The sequence below is a fragment of the Girardinichthys multiradiatus genome, chromosome 7 (assembly GCF_021462225.1).
Source record: "Girardinichthys multiradiatus isolate DD_20200921_A chromosome 7, DD_fGirMul_XY1, whole genome shotgun sequence".
Classification (NCBI taxonomy): domain Eukaryota; kingdom Metazoa; phylum Chordata; class Actinopteri; order Cyprinodontiformes; family Goodeidae; genus Girardinichthys; species Girardinichthys multiradiatus.
The window spans coordinates 13,197,961-13,220,524 of record NC_061800.1 but is presented as its reverse complement, the minus strand read 5'-3'; positions in this window follow the sequence as shown (position 1 = coordinate 13,220,524).

The following is a 22,564-nucleotide window of genomic DNA, read 5'->3' as shown; positions in this document are numbered from 1 at the left end:
GCAGATAGGCACCAGCTCTCACCTGACCGTATGGAGAGTCCTTTCAGGGGGATTTCTTGTTGCTTTTCCAACTTCGATCCTGGAAAATCCATCTTCCGAGTACAAAAAGAACACAACGTAAAATAACTACAGAAGCATTAACATGTTAAAGACTTTATACCTCTTACTTTATGAGGGCAACACATTTACAATGACAAAAACATACTCAGCAGTATGATTTGAGGTATAAATTATTCAAATGTGTCACACAACCCTTCACTTACACTATTTAAATATGTCCTCTGCTGCACTTGCCAAATAGCAAATTAAAATTTCTTTGATAAAATATCACTGCCAAAGAAATATTGTTGTGAGGTTCCCCTGACAGAAAAAAGAGATCTTCAAAGTATTCTTTATTTATTTCATGGGGACATGGATGGGAGGGCTGGCAGTAATAGCAAAGAAGTAGATAAAAGCGAAGCATAATCCTTTTCCTTTATGCCAGCAAAGGTCACACTCGTGCCTTTCCACCCACTTCCTTTACCTCACACATTTAGGGGAGTCAGATGTGTTCTGCTTAAAGCAAATGATGAATTGAACTAATGTATGAAAGTGTTTAGTTGTATTTGTTAAGTTGTGTAATGCCATCTGTGCTGCTGAGAAAAGTTTAAATTGTCAATGAATGTGTTTAGGCATTTCAGCTGTTTAGCAGGGAAACGGAATAACTGTTTACAAAGGGAACTATAAGCAGGAAGCCAACACTTTTTGAAGAGACCACAGATTTGCAGGTTATGAGTCATCCTTTAATGACAGAAGCTTCCAATCAAGTTTGCCTCACAGAATCCCAGAAGTTCTAAGTTTAACCACAGAACAGGGCTTTAGGGGACACACTTTCCATCTGCTTTACTTAATTTACTGATCCCATTCAATTAGGGTTTGTTTTTTTTAAATATGATACTTTCACATGGGTTTCATGTGTGAAATACCTTTCTTTTTTCCATGTCAACTAATGCCATTGTTCAGGTGCTTGTTTTTATAAGTTTTTTGTGTATTCCAATCTGTCCCTACAATAGGTTCCTAACTTTTAATTTTATGCCCCAAACCTAACCAAGAACTGTATTTTATCACCTAACTGTTAAAGAAAACAAAGTATATACACGGTGGCCACTTATTTGGTAAACCTTGCTATTACGGGCTTGGGCCCTCTTTAGCCTTTAGAACTGCCCTAACTGTTCATGGCATAGATTTGAGAGGGTTTCAGAAACATTTTTAGGAGATCTTGGCCAATATTAAGATAGCAACATCACGTCTTTGCTGCTGATGTGTCAGTTGCACATCTGTGATCTCAAATTCCACCACATCCCAATGGTGCTCTGTTGAATTGAGATCTGGTGAGAGGCTATTGAAGTGGAGTAAACTCATGAAATCTAATCATTTTCAAGTAACAAGAACCAGTTTAAGATGATTTGAGCTCTGTGCCATGGAGCACTATCCTGCTAGAGACAGCCAAAAGGAGATGGATACACTGAGGTCCGAAAGGGGTGGACATGGTCAGCAACAATACTCGGGTTGGCTGTGACCTTTTAGCTATGCTCAGCTGGTACTAAGGGGCCCAAAATGTGCCTAGAAAATATCCACCACACCATAACATTACCCCCACCAGACTGAAATGTTCATACTTGGCAGGATAGATCCATACTTTCATGTTGTTTAGGCCAAATTACAAACCTATTATGTGAGTGTTTCAGCTGAAGACTCATCGGACCTGGAAACATTTATCCATGGTATTTTTGGTCCAACCTGTGTGAACTGTAGCCTCAGTTTCTTGGTCTTAGCTGCCAGCAGTGGCTCCTGGTGTTGTCTTCTGCTGCTGCTGCCCATCTCCCACAAGATTTGATGTTTTGTGCGTTTAGAATCAAAATCAGAATCAGAATCAGAATTAGAATCAGAAAAGCTTTATTGCCAAGTACGTTTTTGGACATACAAGGAATTTGTTTTGGCGTAGTCGGTGCAATACAGTACAAAGTGATTGTATTTTGCATACCTTGGTAGTAATGACTGATTATTTGATCAAATGACACCTTTCTATCGTCACAAGTCACTTTTCACATCACATCAGCAGGTTGTTTTAGTGCACACAGTTGTAGCTCACTGAAAATATTCTGTTTTTCAGACCCTTCTCGGTAAACTTCATTAGGTATGGACACAACCATGCCACAAAGAGCTGCTTCACATTTTATTCACACGGGTGTACATACCAAAGAAGTATGATGCTAGTAATCCTTTGGAAGACATATTCAGTGTTCAGAGTTAAGGAGTAGATGGCACTAAAACTCTCCTCTAAAACTAAAATGAAGACAAAACAGAGGTCTTCCATTTCGGAACTTCTAACCTCCTAAATTTTGGCCCTTTAGAAATTAAGAATTACGTGAGGCCCTCTACTACAAGGATGTTATTCTGGATAACAGTGTAAACTTTAAAAAACTGTCCTGACAGTTTGTTAAAGCTTTTGCAATAGCTGCTCCAAAACTGTGGAATAACATCTCTCCTACATTAAATATTTTTTAAAAACTGTTTTTATTCACCTGCTTTTAAAACCTGACTAAATTGCTGTCTTTAAATCTGCAATATCATTCTTCTTTTGATATTCTGCAACTTGTACACCACTTTGGTCAGCTCTTACCTCCGACAAGGAGGTTATGTTTTTGTCTGCATTTGTCTGTCTGCCCATCTGTTTGTTTGTAAAATATCTCAAAAAGTTATGAATGGATTTGGATGACATTTTCAGCCAAGGTGCGTACTAGGACAAGGAACTGATGATTAGATTGTGCTGCTGATGTGTAGCATCCACTGGATCTTGGATTCTTTTGAAGGATTCTTCATCATTGGCAGACCATGGTGCGACAATTTAAAATTCCCACATGGTTCCTCACCCTGTCAGCAGTTGACATGCAGTGACCTTGGCAAAGCTCAGTGCCCTCTGAGTACTTTTCTAGTTTTTAATATGCTTTTTAAATAAATCGACTTGACACCACATCTAAATGTTACATGTTTTGAGTCTCTGACATGTGACTGGCCCATCCACTGTTTCTATTAACAAGTAATTCAACAGCCATAACCTTTAAAATGACCAGTTAGTGCATTTTTTCCTAAATTACTTCAAAACTACCCACGCCAATGGAGGCATTCCATCAAAGGGCTACCAGAAAAACCCACCCTCTTGTTCGGGCATGTTTTGCTCAAATCTTGTAGAAAGCTTGGATTCCTGAAGAAAACCAATCCATGCATAAGGAGAATGTCTGAACTCCACACAGAAAGGCAACAACCAGGAGATGCCAAGAGCCGAGACAGCAGGAGTTGACAGGAGTCGAGACCCACTGCAAGGCAATGGTGCCTACCACTACACAATCATATAGCCTGTTAGCTTTTGTGGCTGGATTGCAAAAAAAAAAAAAAAAGAGAAAAACCAACACAGAACTGGGAAGCCACATTTCTCATTGTGCAAAACTAGAAAAAAATATAGTATTTCTCAGGAAAAACAAATAAAGCTACTCCAAAATAAACACAGTTTTAATTGGCTCTTTTATGTAAATCTCCAAAGCATAACTGTATATGCACACAGTTGCAGATATTCATTGTCTAACAGGTCTTTCTCTGCCAGTTTTCCTTTGGTGGTCACTGCCCTTAAACATAAATCTTTTCTATTATATAATGAGACTGTTGGAGGCCGTAAACTGTTCAAGCTGGAACAGTAACTTGTGGTATTTAGATGTAAAATTGTCAAACAAAAATTGACATGTTTTCTGTTGTTGTGTACCTCTACAGAACCCCATAAACTACATGATCACATTTTATGGGTTTTAGTTTGGCAGGAATAATGATATAGCAGGTTTTGATCTTTTACAGCATCTGCCTCCATAACCACGCATGAGACTGTGAAACAAAAAGCAAGTAATTCTGTGTTCCAGTATTTTGCACGTTCAAATTTAATCAACAGCAGATGCAAAGCCCTGCAAGGCTCAAAAGGGGAGTTTATTTAACGCCTTCTTTTTACTGCAACATTGTTGTTTCACAACACCAACAGGATGTGGGTCAGAGAAACAATATCTGGAAATTTCAATTGGATCTAGTCAAGGAATTTTTATACATTTCAGGGTGGGTCCAGAGACTAACACTTCATTAGGGGGACACATTTTATAAGGTGTGACTTGCCCTGTACACTTAGACTTGGCTGAGTAATCTCACTGAAAATCTTTAAAAGTGCATGTTAAAATAAACTGAGTTTACCTGTTCCCCTGAGGGCAGCTGATGTGATGAAGGTGTGAGCTGCACCTGTAGCAACAGCTCTTAATTAAAACAAGTGTGATGTCCACTGTATGCTTAAATCTTGGCCAGAAAAAGTCTCTCTAAAAAGTTTGCAGATTGTGTCATATTTGCGAGGCTGAGTGCAGAATCTGTGTGTGTGTGGTTGTTCTTGTACTTGTTGCTGAGTGAGAACCATTTTTCGTATTTTTATCGCAAAGTGAGGACATTTTGACAAAGTGAGGACATTTTCCTGGTCCTCACTTTTTCAAATTCCGTTCTTGGGACAGGGGTTAGGTTTAGGACTAGGGTATGAATTGAGTTATTGTTAGGGTTAGGGTTAGGTATTAACTGGTTAGGGTTAGGGTTAGTGCTAGGGTCAGGGTTAGGCACTAAAAATCAAGGGAAATGAATGGAAGTCAATAGAAGTAACCGAAAAGTCCTCATAAAGATAGTAAAACACGGATGTGTGTGTGCGTGCGTGTGTGTGTGTATGGGTGCGTGCACAGTCCTATGTTGTCTTTGCTGCAAGAATGGCTGACAGACTTAATTATCCTCATCTGTGTCTCCTTAAGGCTCATCGGGAGCCTTCCTTCCTTCCTTTCCTTACCTATTGCTCTCTCTTCTTCAGTTTCAGAACGATTGAGTGCTCGCCAGTTTGTTCTCCAATCTCTCCATTGTACGGCACCCAATCCACCAGAACTCTAACCAAAGGTATCAAGCAAGACACAGACACCCTTTATTCACATCATATTTTTATTCTCATCTGCTGAATAGTTCAAAAACAGGTGTTCTATTTTCCACTTCTGTGTACCCTGGCTGCAGTCTAAGAAGAAAGAACCATTATTGATCCTCGCAATAAAACACTTAAAACTGCTTCTTGTTTTTGTAGTTGTATCTGCACAGCCTTGTTAACAAACATGACATAACATGACATGATTAATTATGTTGCAAAGGGGTAATCCATCTTTTGACTACAACTGTCCTGCATTATGTTTGCTGCTTCAGAAGGAATGTCTGATAAATTAGAATAAAACGATGCTGACCTTCATCAACAGATTACTGAAAAGAGGATGTGCCTTCAACACTGACATTTCTGCAGCAAAGAATGCTTTTTGTTATCTCATGGTAGTTATATCACTCCTGTTTTTCCACTGGTATTTACATACCAGGAACTCTAACACTATCTGTATGATAGATCTGAGAGCTTTTATTCTTAATCCACATGCAGAATGTTAGACCTGAAACACATTAGTACGGTAAGTCTTTTATGTTGATTATCTCAAGCTTCTCGTTCTTGGAGTTTTTCATAGATAATAAATGGACGTATTTTTTAAATGCAGAATGAAGCTCAATTTCCTAACTGAAATTTGACTTCTAATCTCCAAAATATACCAAATATGTAAACAGTCGCCACATCAACACATTTGAGGGTGGTTGAAGAGTTTTGCCTGTTGAAAACCTTTATGTTTATTGACTTAACTGTAAATGTAGTTCCCAAGTACACAAAAACTGAACATATTTCATTGGGCATCCACTTTTATGCATGACAATAAATCTTTAAAATTCATGCACTTTGCTTGTAATCTGTGCCTGAAAACGTCCATCTTTATGAGCATGCCATTATAGGTCCCACCAGTAACTGAGCTTTAATAAATCTTAAATATGGCCTGTCACCTGCTGTGACAGCTGACAGTGATGTATTGCTGATGCTGATGCTGACACATTTCTCGCCCATGGTGAAGTGAAATTAATGCACTACCTACATTATAATAGGCCACTGGCTTTATTCCTAAATTCATTGCTACTTTGTTTCCTTTCTTCAGATATCCCTAACATATTCCAACGCATCCAACTGCCTTTAGAAGTTGCATAATAAGTAAAGGATCCAGCAGTGTGTAAATAACATAAGAGAAGAAATGGCATAATGGAGACATATGAACACACCAGACAGCTTAACGATAAAGTTGTGGATTAAAATGATTAGATTATAAAACATTATCCAAAGCCTCGACCTACTCCCAGAGCTCCGTTCAATCCATCATCTGAAAAATCGACATGGTCCTTAAGCTAAACTAAAAGGCTCGGAAAGAAGAGCACTAATTAGAGAAGCAGCCCAGAGAACCTTGATTACTCCGGAGGAACTACAGAGATCCACAACTGTGGTGCACCCCATTAATCTAGTTCTTATAAAAAAGTGGCAAGAGGAAAGCCATTGTAGAGTGAAAGCCTGAAGATGTCATGTTTGCAGTACGGTGCAAGGCCTTTACGGGATGAAGCGAACATACGAAAGGAGGTCTGGTCTCATGAGACCACAATGTAACGTTTTGGCCAACAAAACGCTACGTTTGGACAAAAACTAATAGTGTACACATCCTTGAACACACCATTTCTACTATGAAACATGGTGGTGGCGGCATCATGGTGCAGGTTTGCTCTTCTTCAGCATGGACAGGAAAACTGCTCAGAGCTGAAGTGCTACAAAAGACTTGAGACTGGGGAGGAGGTTCATCTTCCAAACTTACCAAAATGAAGGTTTGGTAAATTCAGAAGTTTTAAAAGTCTGTGGTCTTTTGACTGGATCACTATGATAATTTATACACAACATAATGAAGAGATTAGGATTTAAAGGGTCTGCAGTTCATTGACTCGTTACATTCTCTTTTTTCTATGTGGATTATCAGCTGATAACACATAGCGCCTATAGCTGCCACAGAAATCCAAAGTTACCACAGAAGACTGACATACATTGCTCTGATACTCTTAATTTCCAAGAGGAGTTTTAGGTATTGTTGAACCAGCCATCTCACAGAAAATCAGATTGTCTTAACTTTGTTACAAACCTTCCTTGTCTTGAACTTCATAGATGGGAGTGACTCCTGACTCCTTGACCAGCAGTTAAAATGTGAATAATCTGAGACTCCAAGCAACCATCTGTAAAGCTTCACCTCCTCTATCTGTGTTCTTTCAAACTGTCCTCTAATAAAAGTTGATGGTGATGGGAGGAAGCTTGTCAAGAGGCACAGGGACTGATTCTTTTTTATATGCTCTAAGGTGTGGATCTTATGATACTCTGATGTTTGGGTTTTGGTTTTCATTTGTGATTGGATTGCCATTATTTCTGGATCGTTTCTTGTTGTTATGATTTTGCCTTATCTAGCTTATTTCTTTGGGTTGAGTTTCTTACTTGTTTCTAGTGTTCTGTTCTCTGTGCATTTTGGTTTAAGCTCTTATGCTGGTGTCAGGCTTTTTCCCTTTTGGTCTGTGCATCCTTTGTATATATAATTAAGCTTTGTCTGTGTTAATTAGTCTCCTTGCCTCAGTTTTATTGCACAGCGCTCCCCCAGCTGTTCTTTATCCCTCCGATTCGACTCACCTGGTTTTAATGTCCGTCTTGACTTCTCAGTATTTGAGCTCCTTGGTTGTCGTTGTTCTCTATGATTTCCTCTGTGATTTCTTCTTAAGTACTACATCTGGTTCCATGTAGCCTTTTCTCTGTACAAAACATGTTTTTTTTTGTTTTCATCATTAAATCCTTAAAATATCCCTGTGTTGCCCCCCCCCAAATCTTCAGCTTTCTACACTGAATGTCTGTAGGATTGAGGTATGGTGATTAGCTGGGCCAATACATAACCATCTTGTGCTTGTTTTTTACCCACTTTTTGTTGCAGTGGCAGTGCATCTTTGGTTACTGTCACACTTGGAGACCCCTATGTAGTGTTCTAGTTGAGGGATGAAGAAGCAGCACTTGACCTTCATCCGTTAGCGTTTCAGTGTGGCTTTTCTCTATGTAGTAAAATAGGCAGAGAGCATAATATTTTCAACTCTGTGCTTGAAATGTGTTTTTTTGGTCCTACATAGCAGGTCCTTTTTTTCCAAATACTGTCGGTAAAGTTAATGGCAAACACCTGAATTTTGGTTTCATCTGGCCTAAGCACTTTCTTTTAAGGCTGCTCTAAATAAATTAGATATTCACTGGCAAACGTGTGATTGGTCTGTACATGATGGTAATTTAAAATTTCTTGCATTTCTGAAAAATCCCACCAACAGACATTGGCATTTTACTGAACTATTTGATGATGGTCCCTTTCTGTTTTTTCAGGGATAAAAATCAGAGACTGTTGACTTCTTTGGAAGGCAGAAAACTTACAAAATTGATTTCTGCCCAATATAAGCCATCACTGGCAAAGACAACCTAATAGAATGGTGATGAGTTGCTGCATTATAACCTTTTATCTTGGGAAATAAATGAAACGGAGGGACGCTTGGAATAATCATCTTCTGTAGTTTAGATCCTCAACAATAAGCTTAGACCTGAAATCCTCCTGCCCTTTCTCTAATAACCCTTTCTGGGTTTCAAATGTAGGTGCAGTGGAAGGAGGAGGGTGGACAGGGTTCTTGAATGGAGATCCAAGGAGCGAAGAATTCAGGAGGCTGTCAACCTGTGTGGTCCAACGAGGTAACGAGAGGCTTGAGTCTTTGTTCATGGAGCTGGATCGCTTCTTTCCAGAAGTGGTTAATGCAGGCAGAGTTCCACGCAGAAGGCAATGTCAAGTTCAGGTAATCCTGCAAGGTAACAGATTCAGATTACTAAAAGTTCAAGGCAAGGACAAGACATGGTAATGTGGCTTGAGCTGTACCACCAAGGGGAACACTCTGGCAGTCAGTTGCTGGCAGCCTCCTCCTTATATACTCCTCAGCAGGTAATCAAGGGACAGATCCTGACACCCAGCTACAAATAGTGTGATTGTTCTTCAAATATGTGGTAATGGCTTCAATAAAACACTGCAGACAATAGTTTGTGGAAAGAGTGAACAAACAGTCGTTTATTCTGTTGTGTCACACTGGGATTACTTGAACAAGTCCCCCATGAATGATGTATTCATTTAGAACATTAAGGTTACATACACACATAACAAAGACGTATAATGATTTCTATTATACAGTATGTCTATGCTATAAATGATCTTCCTTCTAAGTACTTTGGAGCCAATCGGAAGGAGTTTTTATTGTCTTAACCAAGAATATCTTGGCACGCGACAAGATGGAGTTTAACACGCTTGATCTTGTTTGAACAGGATATTAAACCTCCCCCCCCACCTAAATTCCCACTGTTATACCATCATCAAAATGCTTGTAACCCACGTTTCATACCGCTTTTGTGTGAATATATTACTGTGTTTTTTTAAAGTACAAGAGGATTTTCCCATGTAAGTCAGTTGCAATTATTCCACTTGAACACCTTGGGGCAAAACAATATGCAATGACCTTGAATAGGATTTAAACAGACTGAAAAGAAAGAAAGCATAGTCGTAGTGTAAGCAGAATTTAGTGGAATGCAGAAAGTTGAACCTAAACTCTATTCTAGTTACAAATACAATTATTAGAATCTTTGGAAAAAGTGGCTTCAAATGTTTGTCTTTTTAAAAATCAGAAGTAGGTTCAGACTTTGCTATTCGTCTTCTGATATATATAAGAAATTTATGTAATGACAGGAAAAACTATCCAGACTTATTGTTCTCTTGCATGGGACACGATTATGTGTTGCTACAGATTTTACATCTGATAACTTTGCAAGTTTTATTTAATACTTATATTAGATTTGGATTGAATAAATTGTCATATAGTGATGGCTGCATAATGTATGCCAAATCATTTAAGATAATTTCTTACTGTACTCTAATAGACCCTGAAATATCCATGTCAAGTGTTCTAGTGACTTTGAGGTGCCCACACTTGAACGACCAGAACCAGACTTCAGATTTCAATCAGTTTAACTTTATTTGACCGGTGCAGACGAAATAATGAAACAGGTGAAAAACCTTCAAGACAGAAAACACAGATAAGTTACTTTAAATGCAATGCAATCAATAAAGATAAATATTTCAACAATATCATGTTAATACAATAGTATGTTTAATCTAAAACTGGATATGTTTTATATCTAAAGAAATATATTAAATTCTGTAGGAAGTATATTTAATTAAAAAGAAAAATATAATTCTTTAAGTAAAGGTTTTTTCCTGCACAAACATTTTTAGCCACATTTGATCTATTTTTATACATTTTACTTATTTTAACTAATGTTTAAAGATGAATTTGGGTTTCCACTTAATTTATACCAACCAGGTTAAAGCTCAACTGATTTAGCATTTTTTATCTCAACTGAATACTTATTTTAAGGCCAAATACATGTACACTGCTCAAAAAAATAAAGGGAACACTCAAAAACACATCCTAGATCTGAATGAATGAAATATTCTCATTGAATACTTTGATCTGTACAAAGTTGAATGTGCTGACAACAAAATCACACAAAAATCATTAGTGGAAATCAAATTTATTAACCAATGGAGGCCTGGGTTTGGAGTCACACACAAAATTAAAGTGGAAAAACACACTACAGGCTGATCCAACTTTGATGTAATGTTGAGGCTCAGTACTGTGTGTGGCCTCCACATGCCTGTATGACCATGCTCCTGATGAGACGGCAGATGGTCTCTTGAGGGATATCCTCCCAGACCTGGACTAAAGCATCCGCCAACTCCTGGACAGTCTGTGGTGCAAGGAGACGTTGGTGGATGGAGCGAGACATGATGTCCCAGATGTGCTCTTTTGGACCATTTGCATGTTGCTGGACGCCACTATGCCTTTCCAACGTCATCGGCCATTTTGTACCGCAGGATAGTCTGTCCTACAAAACCCAGCGGCCACTGCGGCTGATATGACGGGGTCGTCCCAGGTCTGACGTCACAGGAGGCAATATAAGAAGGCGAACATTTGAAAGAAGCGGCTTTTCAGCTGGAGACCGGAACAGCAACTGAAGAGTCCCAAGTGGATTTCATTTATTCTCCTTCGTTGGCCAACGAAAAATTCATGAAAGAGGTTTCTGGAATGAGAAGGCCAGAAATTTCCCTTTGCCGATCGAAGACGTGAGTTTAACACGTAACCAAAACCATGGAGTTTCAAAGAGACGCAACTTTCCCTCCTTGCTTGGTTCCTGTCGACTGCTGACGGTCAGATCATAATTTTCCTTTTCGCCAAGGAGGCCAAAGGACGAAGATTGACCGCTCTTCCCGAAGTTAATTGTGGATGCACATTAACTTCCAACTTTCCGCCTCCTCCTCTCTCCCTCTGCTCAGAAGGAAGACTTCAACAAAGTAAAACCTATCCTTTAATTTTATTTCTCTCTTAGAAATAGTCTGGGCAGGGTAGAGGAAATGTTAGTGCGATTAGAGTCGCCATTTAGAGTCTAATGTGTTCTGAATTGTATGTGCATGCCATTGTTTTGAAACTTGCTGGTACTTTCGGAGGCCGCCGTGTCTCGCAAGTGTGTCTTTACCGTGCGAACACCTGTGAAACTGGACCGCTATAATAACCTTATGGTGAAAATCAACCATTTTCTGTCTTAAACTTCATGTTTTACTGGTTTGCCGCCAAAAGGGTTTATGATGCTTTGTGTGGACTGAGTTTTACAACCTTGCTGGGAGAAGGTTTATGACTGCCCGTGTCCCGCTGAGCTACACTTTGGGAGGGGCGCACCCAAAGCTTTGTTCAACCATATTCCCCTTTTATTTTGCCATAACTGCTGGTTTGATCTCATACACCCCCACTGCTGTTTTGCTTTATTTTGTTTAGTTAGATATTTTGCCCTTTTGTGTAGAACTTTGCATGTTTGAGTAGGTGAAGATTATTAAATCGGAAGAGCGGATTGTATCAGGCTGTGATTTAATAAATATTCACATAGATAAAGAGAAGACGTTTTGTGTTTATTTTGTGCAACTGTGATTTGTCAGTCAAAATAAGGTTAAAGTTCCCCACGTTTCGGCAGAAACGGTTGATTAAACAGTGACATCTCTGGTAATAGTTATCAATTATTACTGAGTGTTTAACGGTTGTAATTATCAAAGGCGTTGAGCCACAATTACAACACCAGAAGACATCTCTGGCTTCGATTCATAAATGAGTATTTTGGTTAAGAAATGAATTTTGTCAAATTATGATTGTTAATTATAATTCTTGATAAATATTAATTAATCAATAATCATAATTCCAACAGCTCAATCAGATTCAGGTCTGGGGAACCGGCGGGCCAGTCCATAGCTTCAATGTCTTCATCTTGCAAGAACTGCTGACACACTCCAGCCACATGAGGTCTAGCATTGTCCTGCATTAGGAGGAACCCAGGGCCAACCGCACCAGCATATGGTCTCACAAGGGGTCTGAGGATCTCATCTCGGTACCTAATGTCATGGAGTCGGTTTCTAACCGTTTGTGCAGACACATGCACATTTGTGGCCTGCTGGAGGTCATTTTGCAGGGCTCTGGCAGTGCTCCTCTTGTTCCTCCTTGCACAAAGGCGGAGGTAGCAGTCCTACTGCTGAGTTGTTGCCCTCCTATGGCCTCCTCCACGTCTCCTGGTGTACTGGCCTGTCTCCCGGTAGTGCCTCCAGGCTCTGGACACTACACTGACAGACACAGCAAACCTTCTTGCCACAGCTCGCATTGATGTGCCATTCTGGATGAACTGCACTACCTGAGCCACTTGTGTGGGTTGTAGAGTCCGTCTCATGCTACAATTAGTGTGAAGGCACCACCAACATTCAAAAGTGACCAAAACATCAGCCAGAAAGCATAGGTACTGAGAAGTGGTGTGTGGTACCCACCTGCAGAACCACTTTATTGAGTGAGTCTTGCTAATCGCCAAAGATTTCCCCTGTTGTCTATTCCATTTGCACAACAGCATGTGAAACTGATTGTCAATCAGTGTTGCTTCCTAAGTGGACAGTTTGATTTCACAGAGGTTTGATTTACTTGGAGTTATATTGTTTTGTTTAAGTGTTCCCTATATTTTTTTGAGCAGTGTATATTTAAACCTTTACTCAGAACACAGCATTCAAACTTCAAATATTTGCCCAATAGAAAAATACAAATACATTTTCTTCACCCAAACAGAGATTTTAAAGTGCATAAAAAAAATCAAAAGTGAGCTTAGCGATAGTCCTTTTAAAATCAGAAGTCCTATTTTTCCTCGCTGCCTAGCTGCCATCTGTTCAGCTTGCTGTTCAGTCAAAACTGGTTTGCTCTGCATCCATGGCCTTTAAATAGGAGCTGCTGATTGTCCAAATGCAGCACACCTGGTGGAGTGCTCATGGCACACTGCTGTGCAACTGCTTACAGCATGTGTGCTTGTATGATGGCATGCAGTTCTACAAAGATGGGAAGACAGGTCACCGCAACACCTCCCACTTGATCTTTATGTGGTGATGCCCGGAAAGATCGTATTTCCTCAGATGAGCTAGTCTTTCTCAACTTGATCTTCAATTGGTAGAAGTACAACAAGGCGCCAAACATCCCGATGCAGTATGGTACCTTGGCAACTTGACTCACAATGTTTGGCAATGGATTTTGGAGTCTTCACCGAAATGCTGCAACTTGCCGAGATCTTCACATGGACATCTCGAACAACACCTCAGGAATCCGGATTCACGCTGACAACTTTTGCGAGCTTAAACTGTCCTCTTTGCACATTTTGGTCACAGAGCCAAACTATATCTCCAACAGCAACATTCCTTTCAGCGGTGTGCCATTTGCTGCGGATGAACAGGTTTGGACCTACGAGTTGGCACCAGGACTTCCAGAAGCTGTTGACTATACTTTGCACTTCTTGGAGTCGTTTAAAGGGGTAAGTGGTGCAGTGGATAGTTTTGAAGTCCCCACTTTCTGACGCTCGACCAAGCAACAGGGGGTTTGGTGTGATGTATTGGTTACTCTCTTCTATGCTCTGAAGCCTAGTGCCAATAGGTCTTTCATTGGCAGGATTGGCAGCTAGTTGGAGCACTGTCGGAAATTCACTCAAGGTCAGGCCTTCTTCTTTGCCGAGACTTTGGAGAGCCTTTTTAGTGATTCTGACAGCGGCTTCAGCGGCCCCATTCCGTTGAGGTAAATCAGCTGGAAGGATCTCCCACATCCAGTTGGTCGCATTTTTATCGGCGTATTCTTCCAGTGATTCTTTATTTTATTCCTTAAGGTAAGTGTACATCTCTTTTAGGACAGGTTTTGCTCCAACAAAGTTGGTACCAGAATAAGACCAAATTTCCCGGGGATGACCTCGCACTGCGGTGAACCTCTGGTAAGCAAGCAGGAAGCTTTCTGTAGACAATGTGTTTGCCAGCTCAACATGAATGACTTCATTGTCAACCTCTTTTTGACATCATCTTTCAAATGGTAAGGTCCAAACAAGTCAACAGATGTGAACTCAAATGGTGCGGCACAAGTTGACCTCTCCTTAGGGAGGTTTCCCATTATCTGCTTACAGGTTCTTGCTTTTATTTTCTTGCAGACAATATACAAGTCAACAACCTTTTGGGCAATGATTCTTACAACGCTTTCTTTCTTCCTCATCTGCAGAAGGATTCCTGCTACTCCATAAGTGGAGTGGATATCCAGGCTTGGAAAGGTAGGAGGGCTTTACAGTCTTCTTTGAAGGTCTGGACTCTACCACCACAAACTAGAAGTCCACTTTTCTGGTCTCTGTAGACAACTAGCCTATTTGTCGTGGTGCTAGGGAAGTTCACACCATCTTACGCTGCCAGACAAAGGTCTTGAAACACATCTTGTCTTTCTCTGACTGAAAGGACACCTGATAATTGTACTGCCTCCCAGTTATCTAGGCCTTTGGTTCTACCACTCAGGAACTTTTTGGCCGCTCTTGGGATCCATGCTATGGATCTGGAGACCAACCAACCTTATGAGATTGCTGAATTACCTCTCGTCAACTAGGTTTTTGACCGCTGCTCCTGCGGGTGGCCTTCTGAACTCTACACAGGCTGGATCTTGTGCAGCCTTCAAGTGACTTGTAGTAAGAACAGCAACAAATGTTTTTTCTGGATCTTTACAACTTTATCTCGAGTTTGTGAAGCAATAATTCTAGCAGATTTTTTAGGCCACTCACAATCAGGAAGTTGGAGAAACTTTGGACCCAACTGCCACTCAGAGTCCTCGGAGAGGGCTTCAATACTGGCCCCTTTGGTGATTATATCCGCCACGTTCACTTGCCCAGGAATCCACCACGAATCGTTAACATCGGTGCTTCTCTGGATTTCGCCAACACGGTTTGCAAAGATGGTTTGGAAGCCATAGCTCTCACTGGATTGCACTCAGCACAGTCTGAGTGTCAATAAAATGATACCATTTCTTGACCCTGACCTGGCAGTGTTTTAGGAAGTTGTTTTTTAGGCGAACAGCAAAGATGGCCCCACATATTTCTGCCTTGACAGGATCACCCTTCTGGTCGAGGGGAGTCAACTTTGCTTTAGCTTCGACAAGTCTCACGACGACACCACTGCTGCAGTTCTATCGGAGGTACATTACTGCACCATATGCGTTCTCACTGCCATCAGAAAAAGTGATAGCACTGGGTTCTTCGCAGGGATCTAATGGAGTCAGGGATCTGACAAACCGGAGTTGGCTCAGGTTAGCATACTCCTCCAGAAGCTTTATGGTATCTTCTCTGAGCTCTTTAGACGAGGTAGTGTCCCAAGTATCTTCTAAACAATATTTTATTTTAGCTTCTTGAAAAGCTCTCCTAACCAGGATGGCACCTTTTTGCTTGATAGTAGTTATGAGGCCTAGTGGATTGTTTAGGCCAGAGACTTGGCTTAGCAGTTCTCTTCTTGTGAGTGGATCAGGGGTTTGATTCCTGACTTCCTCTCTAAGCAAATTTTGACCAAGGCGCATTTTGTTCTTTTTCTTTGAAAAAAACTGCAACCATGACATGGAGCTGGTCATAGTTGATGGTGTAACCAAGGCCAAGAGCTTTGTTCTCATCTTCTGTCAACTGGTTAGGCAGGATCATGGTGATGGGTTCTGCTATGGGCGTTTCACTTTTACATCCTTTCCTCCCACTTTGATTGGAGTAGACCCAGGGTTTCATACAGAATTTTCCAGCTTTTAGTATGTACTCAATGTTGGTTGTGAGGCGTTTCAGATGCTCAAGATCATTGTGCTATGTTAGAATGTCATCGACATAAGCATCTTCTTCCAGCACATGCCTCTCTTCCTTGAAGTGCCTGAATGAAGGTAGGGTTGCAGTCTCTCGCATAGCAACTTGGGATATGCAACCAGCAGGCGTATCTCCAATATTGACTCTTTATAGCATAATCCTCTATTTCTGCATCTTCAGAATCACGTCACAGGAATCTGTCCAAGTGCACCTCTCGGTCTCCTAGCCAGACAGTCATACATCTTTTGGATGTCACCAAGAGCAGCGTAGACACCAGTTCAAAACCTCAGCAGGACAGCTCTGATTGGGTTTAGGACATCAGGACCTTTGATGAGGATGTTATACAGACTAAAACCTTTATACCTCTGACTGCTATTCCAAACTAATCTCACTGGGGTCAAGAGCGAATGTGGATTTGGTGCAATGAGGTGACTAATGTACCACACTGGTCCAGTCCAGTTCTGCAAGACATCTTCGGACAGCTTCATTGTAGCTCAGCGATTCAACTGCTTTTCTGTTGTTTGGTAAGGTTGCTGGATCTACAACCCATGGATACTTTATATGCCAGTGTGATTCATTACTATGGTTATCTCCGGTCACATATATCAGCCCGTTTCTCACCATCTCCAGCTCCTTTTCTTCTGCTAGAGTCATTTCTTTTCCCCCTGGCTGGCAGTTTCCACAGCAACATCCCCCACATCTTGGCTCACAGGCAGCTCCAATGCTTTCCTGTCTCCACCACTTGAGAAAGTTTATGCTGCTAATGGCTGTGTTGGACTGGGTCTCAAGAAGGTACTGACAGCAAATTACATTTTTGGTGAGCTCTTGGTACTTGGCAGCCGCAGTTCTCATGGATTGGGCAAAATGAGTCTTGGACGTGTGAGCCACTAGCGTGACTTCTTCAAAAAGATCTGGGTGTGTGCCCCCAATGGTCTTGCCAAGTGGACCTTCCCAGAGCACTAGGTCACCGATTGAGCGGACTTTCTGGGTCACCAGCTGGCCTTCTTTGTGGCTGATCAAAAGCTGAATTTCTCTAGGTCTGCTGAGTTCTTGGAGGGAAACATCTGGGAAAATCTTCTGCAACTTTTGAGCTTGAACATGTCTGTGAACTTTTTATCAAGTCCATAGCAGATTAGTTGATGAAACTTGAGGGTCCCTCTTGAAGTATTGACAGAAATCTTGAGAAGGCACCGTTTAGTTGCAACAGACACCTTCATCCCGCTGACACCATGGACAACGAGTGTGATAACTTCTCTGCGAAGATTTAACTTGCTTGCAGCTGTAGTTATATCTATAGCTGTAGTTATATATATATATATGTTATATAGATTGTATTAGAAGCCAGATCAATGAGGGTCCCGATTTGTTGACCATCGTTGGCAGTGACATTAAGACGCATCACGATCACAAGATATTCATGCAGACCAGTTTCCTCCAAAAGGCTCCTTTCAGGTACAGTGGAGTTATATTTTCGAGATGTTACATTGCAGAAAGCATCACGACACTGCTGAGCCAATTCAGGTGAACGTTTAGAGCGGAATTTATCTTAGGCCTCAGTGTATCTTCTCTCAGCTCTCACTGGGCTGGACTTGGAACTTTGGGTCAAGAGTCTGGGCATGGGACAGAGAAGGTAGTGGTGTTGGTCTCTGCATTCTGGATTCCCACACAGGTAACTGGTTTTCCTGAAGGGTTCATTGTCATGGATCTCGAGACACCTTTTGCAGGCTCCGTGCCGCTGCACTGCGTCCTTCTTCTCTGGTAACTGTGTGATTGTTCTGAATCTTCTGCAAATGTACAGTTTTCTCTTATGATTTGGGTCTCCACAGTTGATGCAGCCTGCTGATTCACTGCTAGATTTGGAGGTCCTTGTTCTGGCATACTTTGTTTGAACCCTGGTCTTGTCCTTAGCAGGGTCAATGTCTCTCAGTCGCTCCAACTACTCGTAGATGGATTCTTGAGACTGCAAGTATGCGAGGAGCTTGTCAAAGCGGTTTTGAGTGTTTACCGCATTTTTCTTGTCAGCAGCATAGGTAAGCCAGTCTTTCTTCAGGGTTTCTGGAAGCTTGTCTTCAATGGATTTTGTTACTAGTGGGTTCTTTATAGCATTTGCATAATTCAATTCATTTAAATCATAGAGAGCCTTTTTAACTGCTTGGATGAGCTCTATGATTCTTCTTGGCTGATTACCACGGACAGGTGGAAGAGCTTGTAGATCTTCAATGATCTCTATGGCAATAGTGGCTTGGTTCCCATAGCGGTTTTCCAGGACTCTAAAGATCTCAGCTGCTGTAGTGTACGTTGACAGGTGTAGCCACCTTTTTATCGAGGCTATCAAGCAGTTGAAATTTCTTTACCTCTCTGGACCCTGTCGGTTAGTCTTGCTTCTGCAGACCCTCCCAATCTTTCTTCCATCTGTAGAAGTCACGCTGGCTGCCTGTGAACTTTGGTAGGGCTGTGGCTTTAAGCTTTATGGTTCCGGCAGTAGCTGAGCTGTGAGCTGTGGCAGGTTCCATTCCGGTGTCCTCTTTGAGATTTGCTGCTTTTATCAGGGCAGCCTTCCCCGACACCAACTTGGGAAGGCAGATCTCTAGCTCCATCAAGCGAAGATTAAAATCTTGCTTCTCGGCAGGTGGAGCCCAGTGACTCCAAGTTTGATGTGCTCCTGTGGCTTTTGCACGAGCGTCTCCAAATTAGTGAGCATAAAGTCATAAGCCTCCAGGGACTGGTGTTCAGTTGAGGTAACATTGTTACACTCTGCCTCTGTGATTTGTAGAGCGAGGGACAGTTCTTTCTCACCATATGAAGTCCATAGTGTCTCTTGGATCAGGTGCTTTGCTGCCTTTAACTTCTGCTCACACTCTTTCTCCATCTTCTCGATGTCGGTTTTCTGCTGGTCGCTTAGTGCACCCTTTCCACCTGCTGCGATGTAAGTAGCCTCAAGCTCTTCATTTGCCTCCATCATTTTAGAGCCCTCCACTGTGAGTCTTTTGAAGTTCTCATCTAGCTCCTCTACAGACATGTCCATATAAGTCCTCATAATATGGTTGGTGTCTTGAAAATAGTCTTTTTACTGTGGTTCGCTCACTTTCAGATCTTCAAGTGACTTGAACTCAGCCATGTTGCTCCTCTTGGCTGTTGGACAGACAGATGGCAGACTTTTCCTCCAGGCCCCTGGAAGGAGTCTTCTCCTCTTTGTGACGTGCTATTGTGGAGTCTTCACTGATCAAGCAGTTCCACTGGTTAGGTGGTTTTTCACTGTCAAGTGTTCTAGTGACTTTGAGGTGCCCACACTTGAAGGACCAGGACCAGACTTCAGATTTCACTCGGTTAAATTTATTTTACCAGTGCAGACGAAATAATGAAACAGGTGAAAAACCTTCAAAACAGAAAACACAGATAAGTTCATTTAAATGCAAAAATCAAATCTGACTTTTTGCTCACTTTTACATACAGCCACCAAGATGCGTGCAAAAGGCATTCATCACATCATTACTTTGAGGTAAAATAAGCTTTTATTCCGCAATTTGTGTCCCTGAGGCTCTTAGAACATGCAGTCATAATGATTAACTGTTATTTAAATACTTATGAATACATGTCAAAGTATTTCTTAAACACTGTGAAACAAATGCACTCGGGTGTTTCCTTGCTTAGAATATATCTATATATCTCTCACAAACTGAACATAAACAGCTTTCAGCCAGTGGCATTTTCTTCTAGAGTTTTTTTTGTTATTCTTTCACCAGCTTATCTTAGATTTCCAGCAAGGTTTGTTTTGTTTTGCCTTCATGCACTCGCAAAACTCAGACAGATTACTTCTTGGTCCTGTTACCAACTCATTCCACTTTCCTGAGAGAGGAAACACTGAACATCCAACACCTGCCAGATGAAAAACAGCCGATTGTTTTCAAGTGATGACCTTGAGGCTGTGTCAAATAAATGTTTTTGTTCTGAAATGCCCCCATCGATAGTGCTGAAAAAAGGCATGTTCAGAGCTGCAGGTCTAGGGACCCAGTCCAGTTTATATTAGTGTGACTACTGATAGGTTGATTATTGATTCTATTAGTTAGTTATTGTGACTGCTAAGATTTTTGATGCATAAACACATTTACATATCAGTTGCTACATCTAATGCTTCATCCTTTATTGCTCTATCATTTATTGATCTTTATGATTTGATAAATTACCAGCTCCGTTATTCTGTTTATTTGGTCAGGTACTTTTGTATAAATGAATTTCTTCTGGGTATTCCTACAGCAGATTACATGTTTTTCATCTGCCTTGTATTTACTTATAACCCCCTAGCAAAAAATACTGAATTATTACTGTTAAAAGAGGTTTAGTCAGCTAATTACACATCTAATACACAATTTTATCCAACAGGTAATCATTCTGGTTCTGAAAAACAAGTTTTAAAAAATGAGTACTTTGATGTAGTTTTTGGCCAGCTGAGTAGGGAAAAAATATGGAATCAATCTATATTATGGTTTTGTAAAACAAATACCTGCACCTATCAAATTTAACAATTGAAGCCGCAGTTAAAAGAGAGGGATTGCAGAATGAGTTCTTGCACAAAGTAAAAGGGCTAGGTTGCAAAAGATGCTGGTTGTTCCCATCCATCTGTGTTCCAAATTTCGAGCAAGGACAAACAAAAAGAGAAGGTTGAGAAAGGAACACCAAGGAGTAAGGGCATAAAATCTAAAGCAAAACACATTGAAAATCAAAACTCCAAAAGAAAAGAAATGCAAGACAAATGGGAACAAACGAACTCAGTTTTTCATTATGAAATGGTAAAAAATGGCTAAAGGAAATGAGATTTAGGTTAAAAAAACCAAACTACCATCAACGCTGGTGCAACACAAGGTTCCAGCCGGCTGAGGAGAAGCGAAACAGTCAGACTGCAGAAGTGAGATTTAGTGATGAGTCAAATGGTACATTTTAAAAAGTGGCATCGTTCAGGGTATTTTCTCCACTGCGGTATTAAAAATGCAAGTACTCTTGCCACAACAGTCCATTTTAAATACAGGTCCTTCTCAAAATATTAGCATACTGTGATAAAGTTAATTATTTTCCATAATGTAATGATGAAAATTTAACATTCATATATTTTAGATTCATTGCACACTAACTGAAATATTTCAAGTCTTTTATTGTCTTAATACGGATGATTTTGGCATACAGCTCATGAAAACCCAAAATTCCTATCTCACAAAATTAGCATATTTCATCCGACCAATAAAAGAAAAGTGTTTTTAATACAAAAAACGTCAACCTTCAAATAATCATGTACAGTTATGCACTCAATACTTGGTCGGGAATCCTTTGGCAGAAATGACTGCTTCAATGTGGCGTGGCATGGAGGCAATCAGCCTGTGGCACTGCTGAGGTCTTATGGAGGCCCAGGATGCTTCGATAGCGGCCTTTAGCTCATCCAGAGAGTTGGGTCTTGAGTCTCTCAACGTTCTCTTCACAATATCCCACAGATTCTCTATGGGGTTCAGGTCAGGAGAGCTGGCAGGCCAATTGAGCACAGTGATACCATGGTCAGTAAACCATTTACCAGTGGTTTTGGCACTGTGAACAGGTGCCAGGTCGTGCTGAAAAATGAAATCTTCATTTCCATAAAGCTTTTCAGCAGATGGAAGCATGAAGTGCTCCAAAATCTCCTGATAGCTAGCTGCATTGACCCTGCCCTTGATAAAACAAAGTGGACCAACACCAGCAGCTGACACGGCACCCCAGACCATCACTGACTGTGGGTACTTGACACTGGACTTCTGGCATTTTGGCATTTCCTTCTCCCCAGTCTTCCTCCAGACTCTGGCACCTTGATTTCCGAATGACATGCAGAATTTGCTTTCATCCGACAAAAAGTACTTTGGACCACTGAGCAACAGTCCAGTGCTGCTTCTCTGTAGCCCAGGTCAGGCGCTTCTGCCGCTGTTTCTGGTTCAAAAGTGGCTTGACCTGGGGAATGCGGCACCTGTAGCCCATTTCCTGCACACGCCTGTGCACGGTGGCTCTGGATGTTTCTACTCCAGACTCAGTCCACTGCTTCCGCAGGTCCCCCAAGGTCTGGAATCGGCCCTTCTCCACAATCTTCCTCAGGGTCCGGTCACCTCTTCTCGTTGTGCAGCGTTTTCTGCCACACTTTTTCCTTCCCACAGACTTCCCACTGAGGTGCCTTGATACAGCAATCTGGGAACAGCCTATTCGTTCAGAAATGTCTTTCTGTGTCTTACCCTCTTGCTTGAGGGTGTCAATAGTGGCCTTCTGGACAGC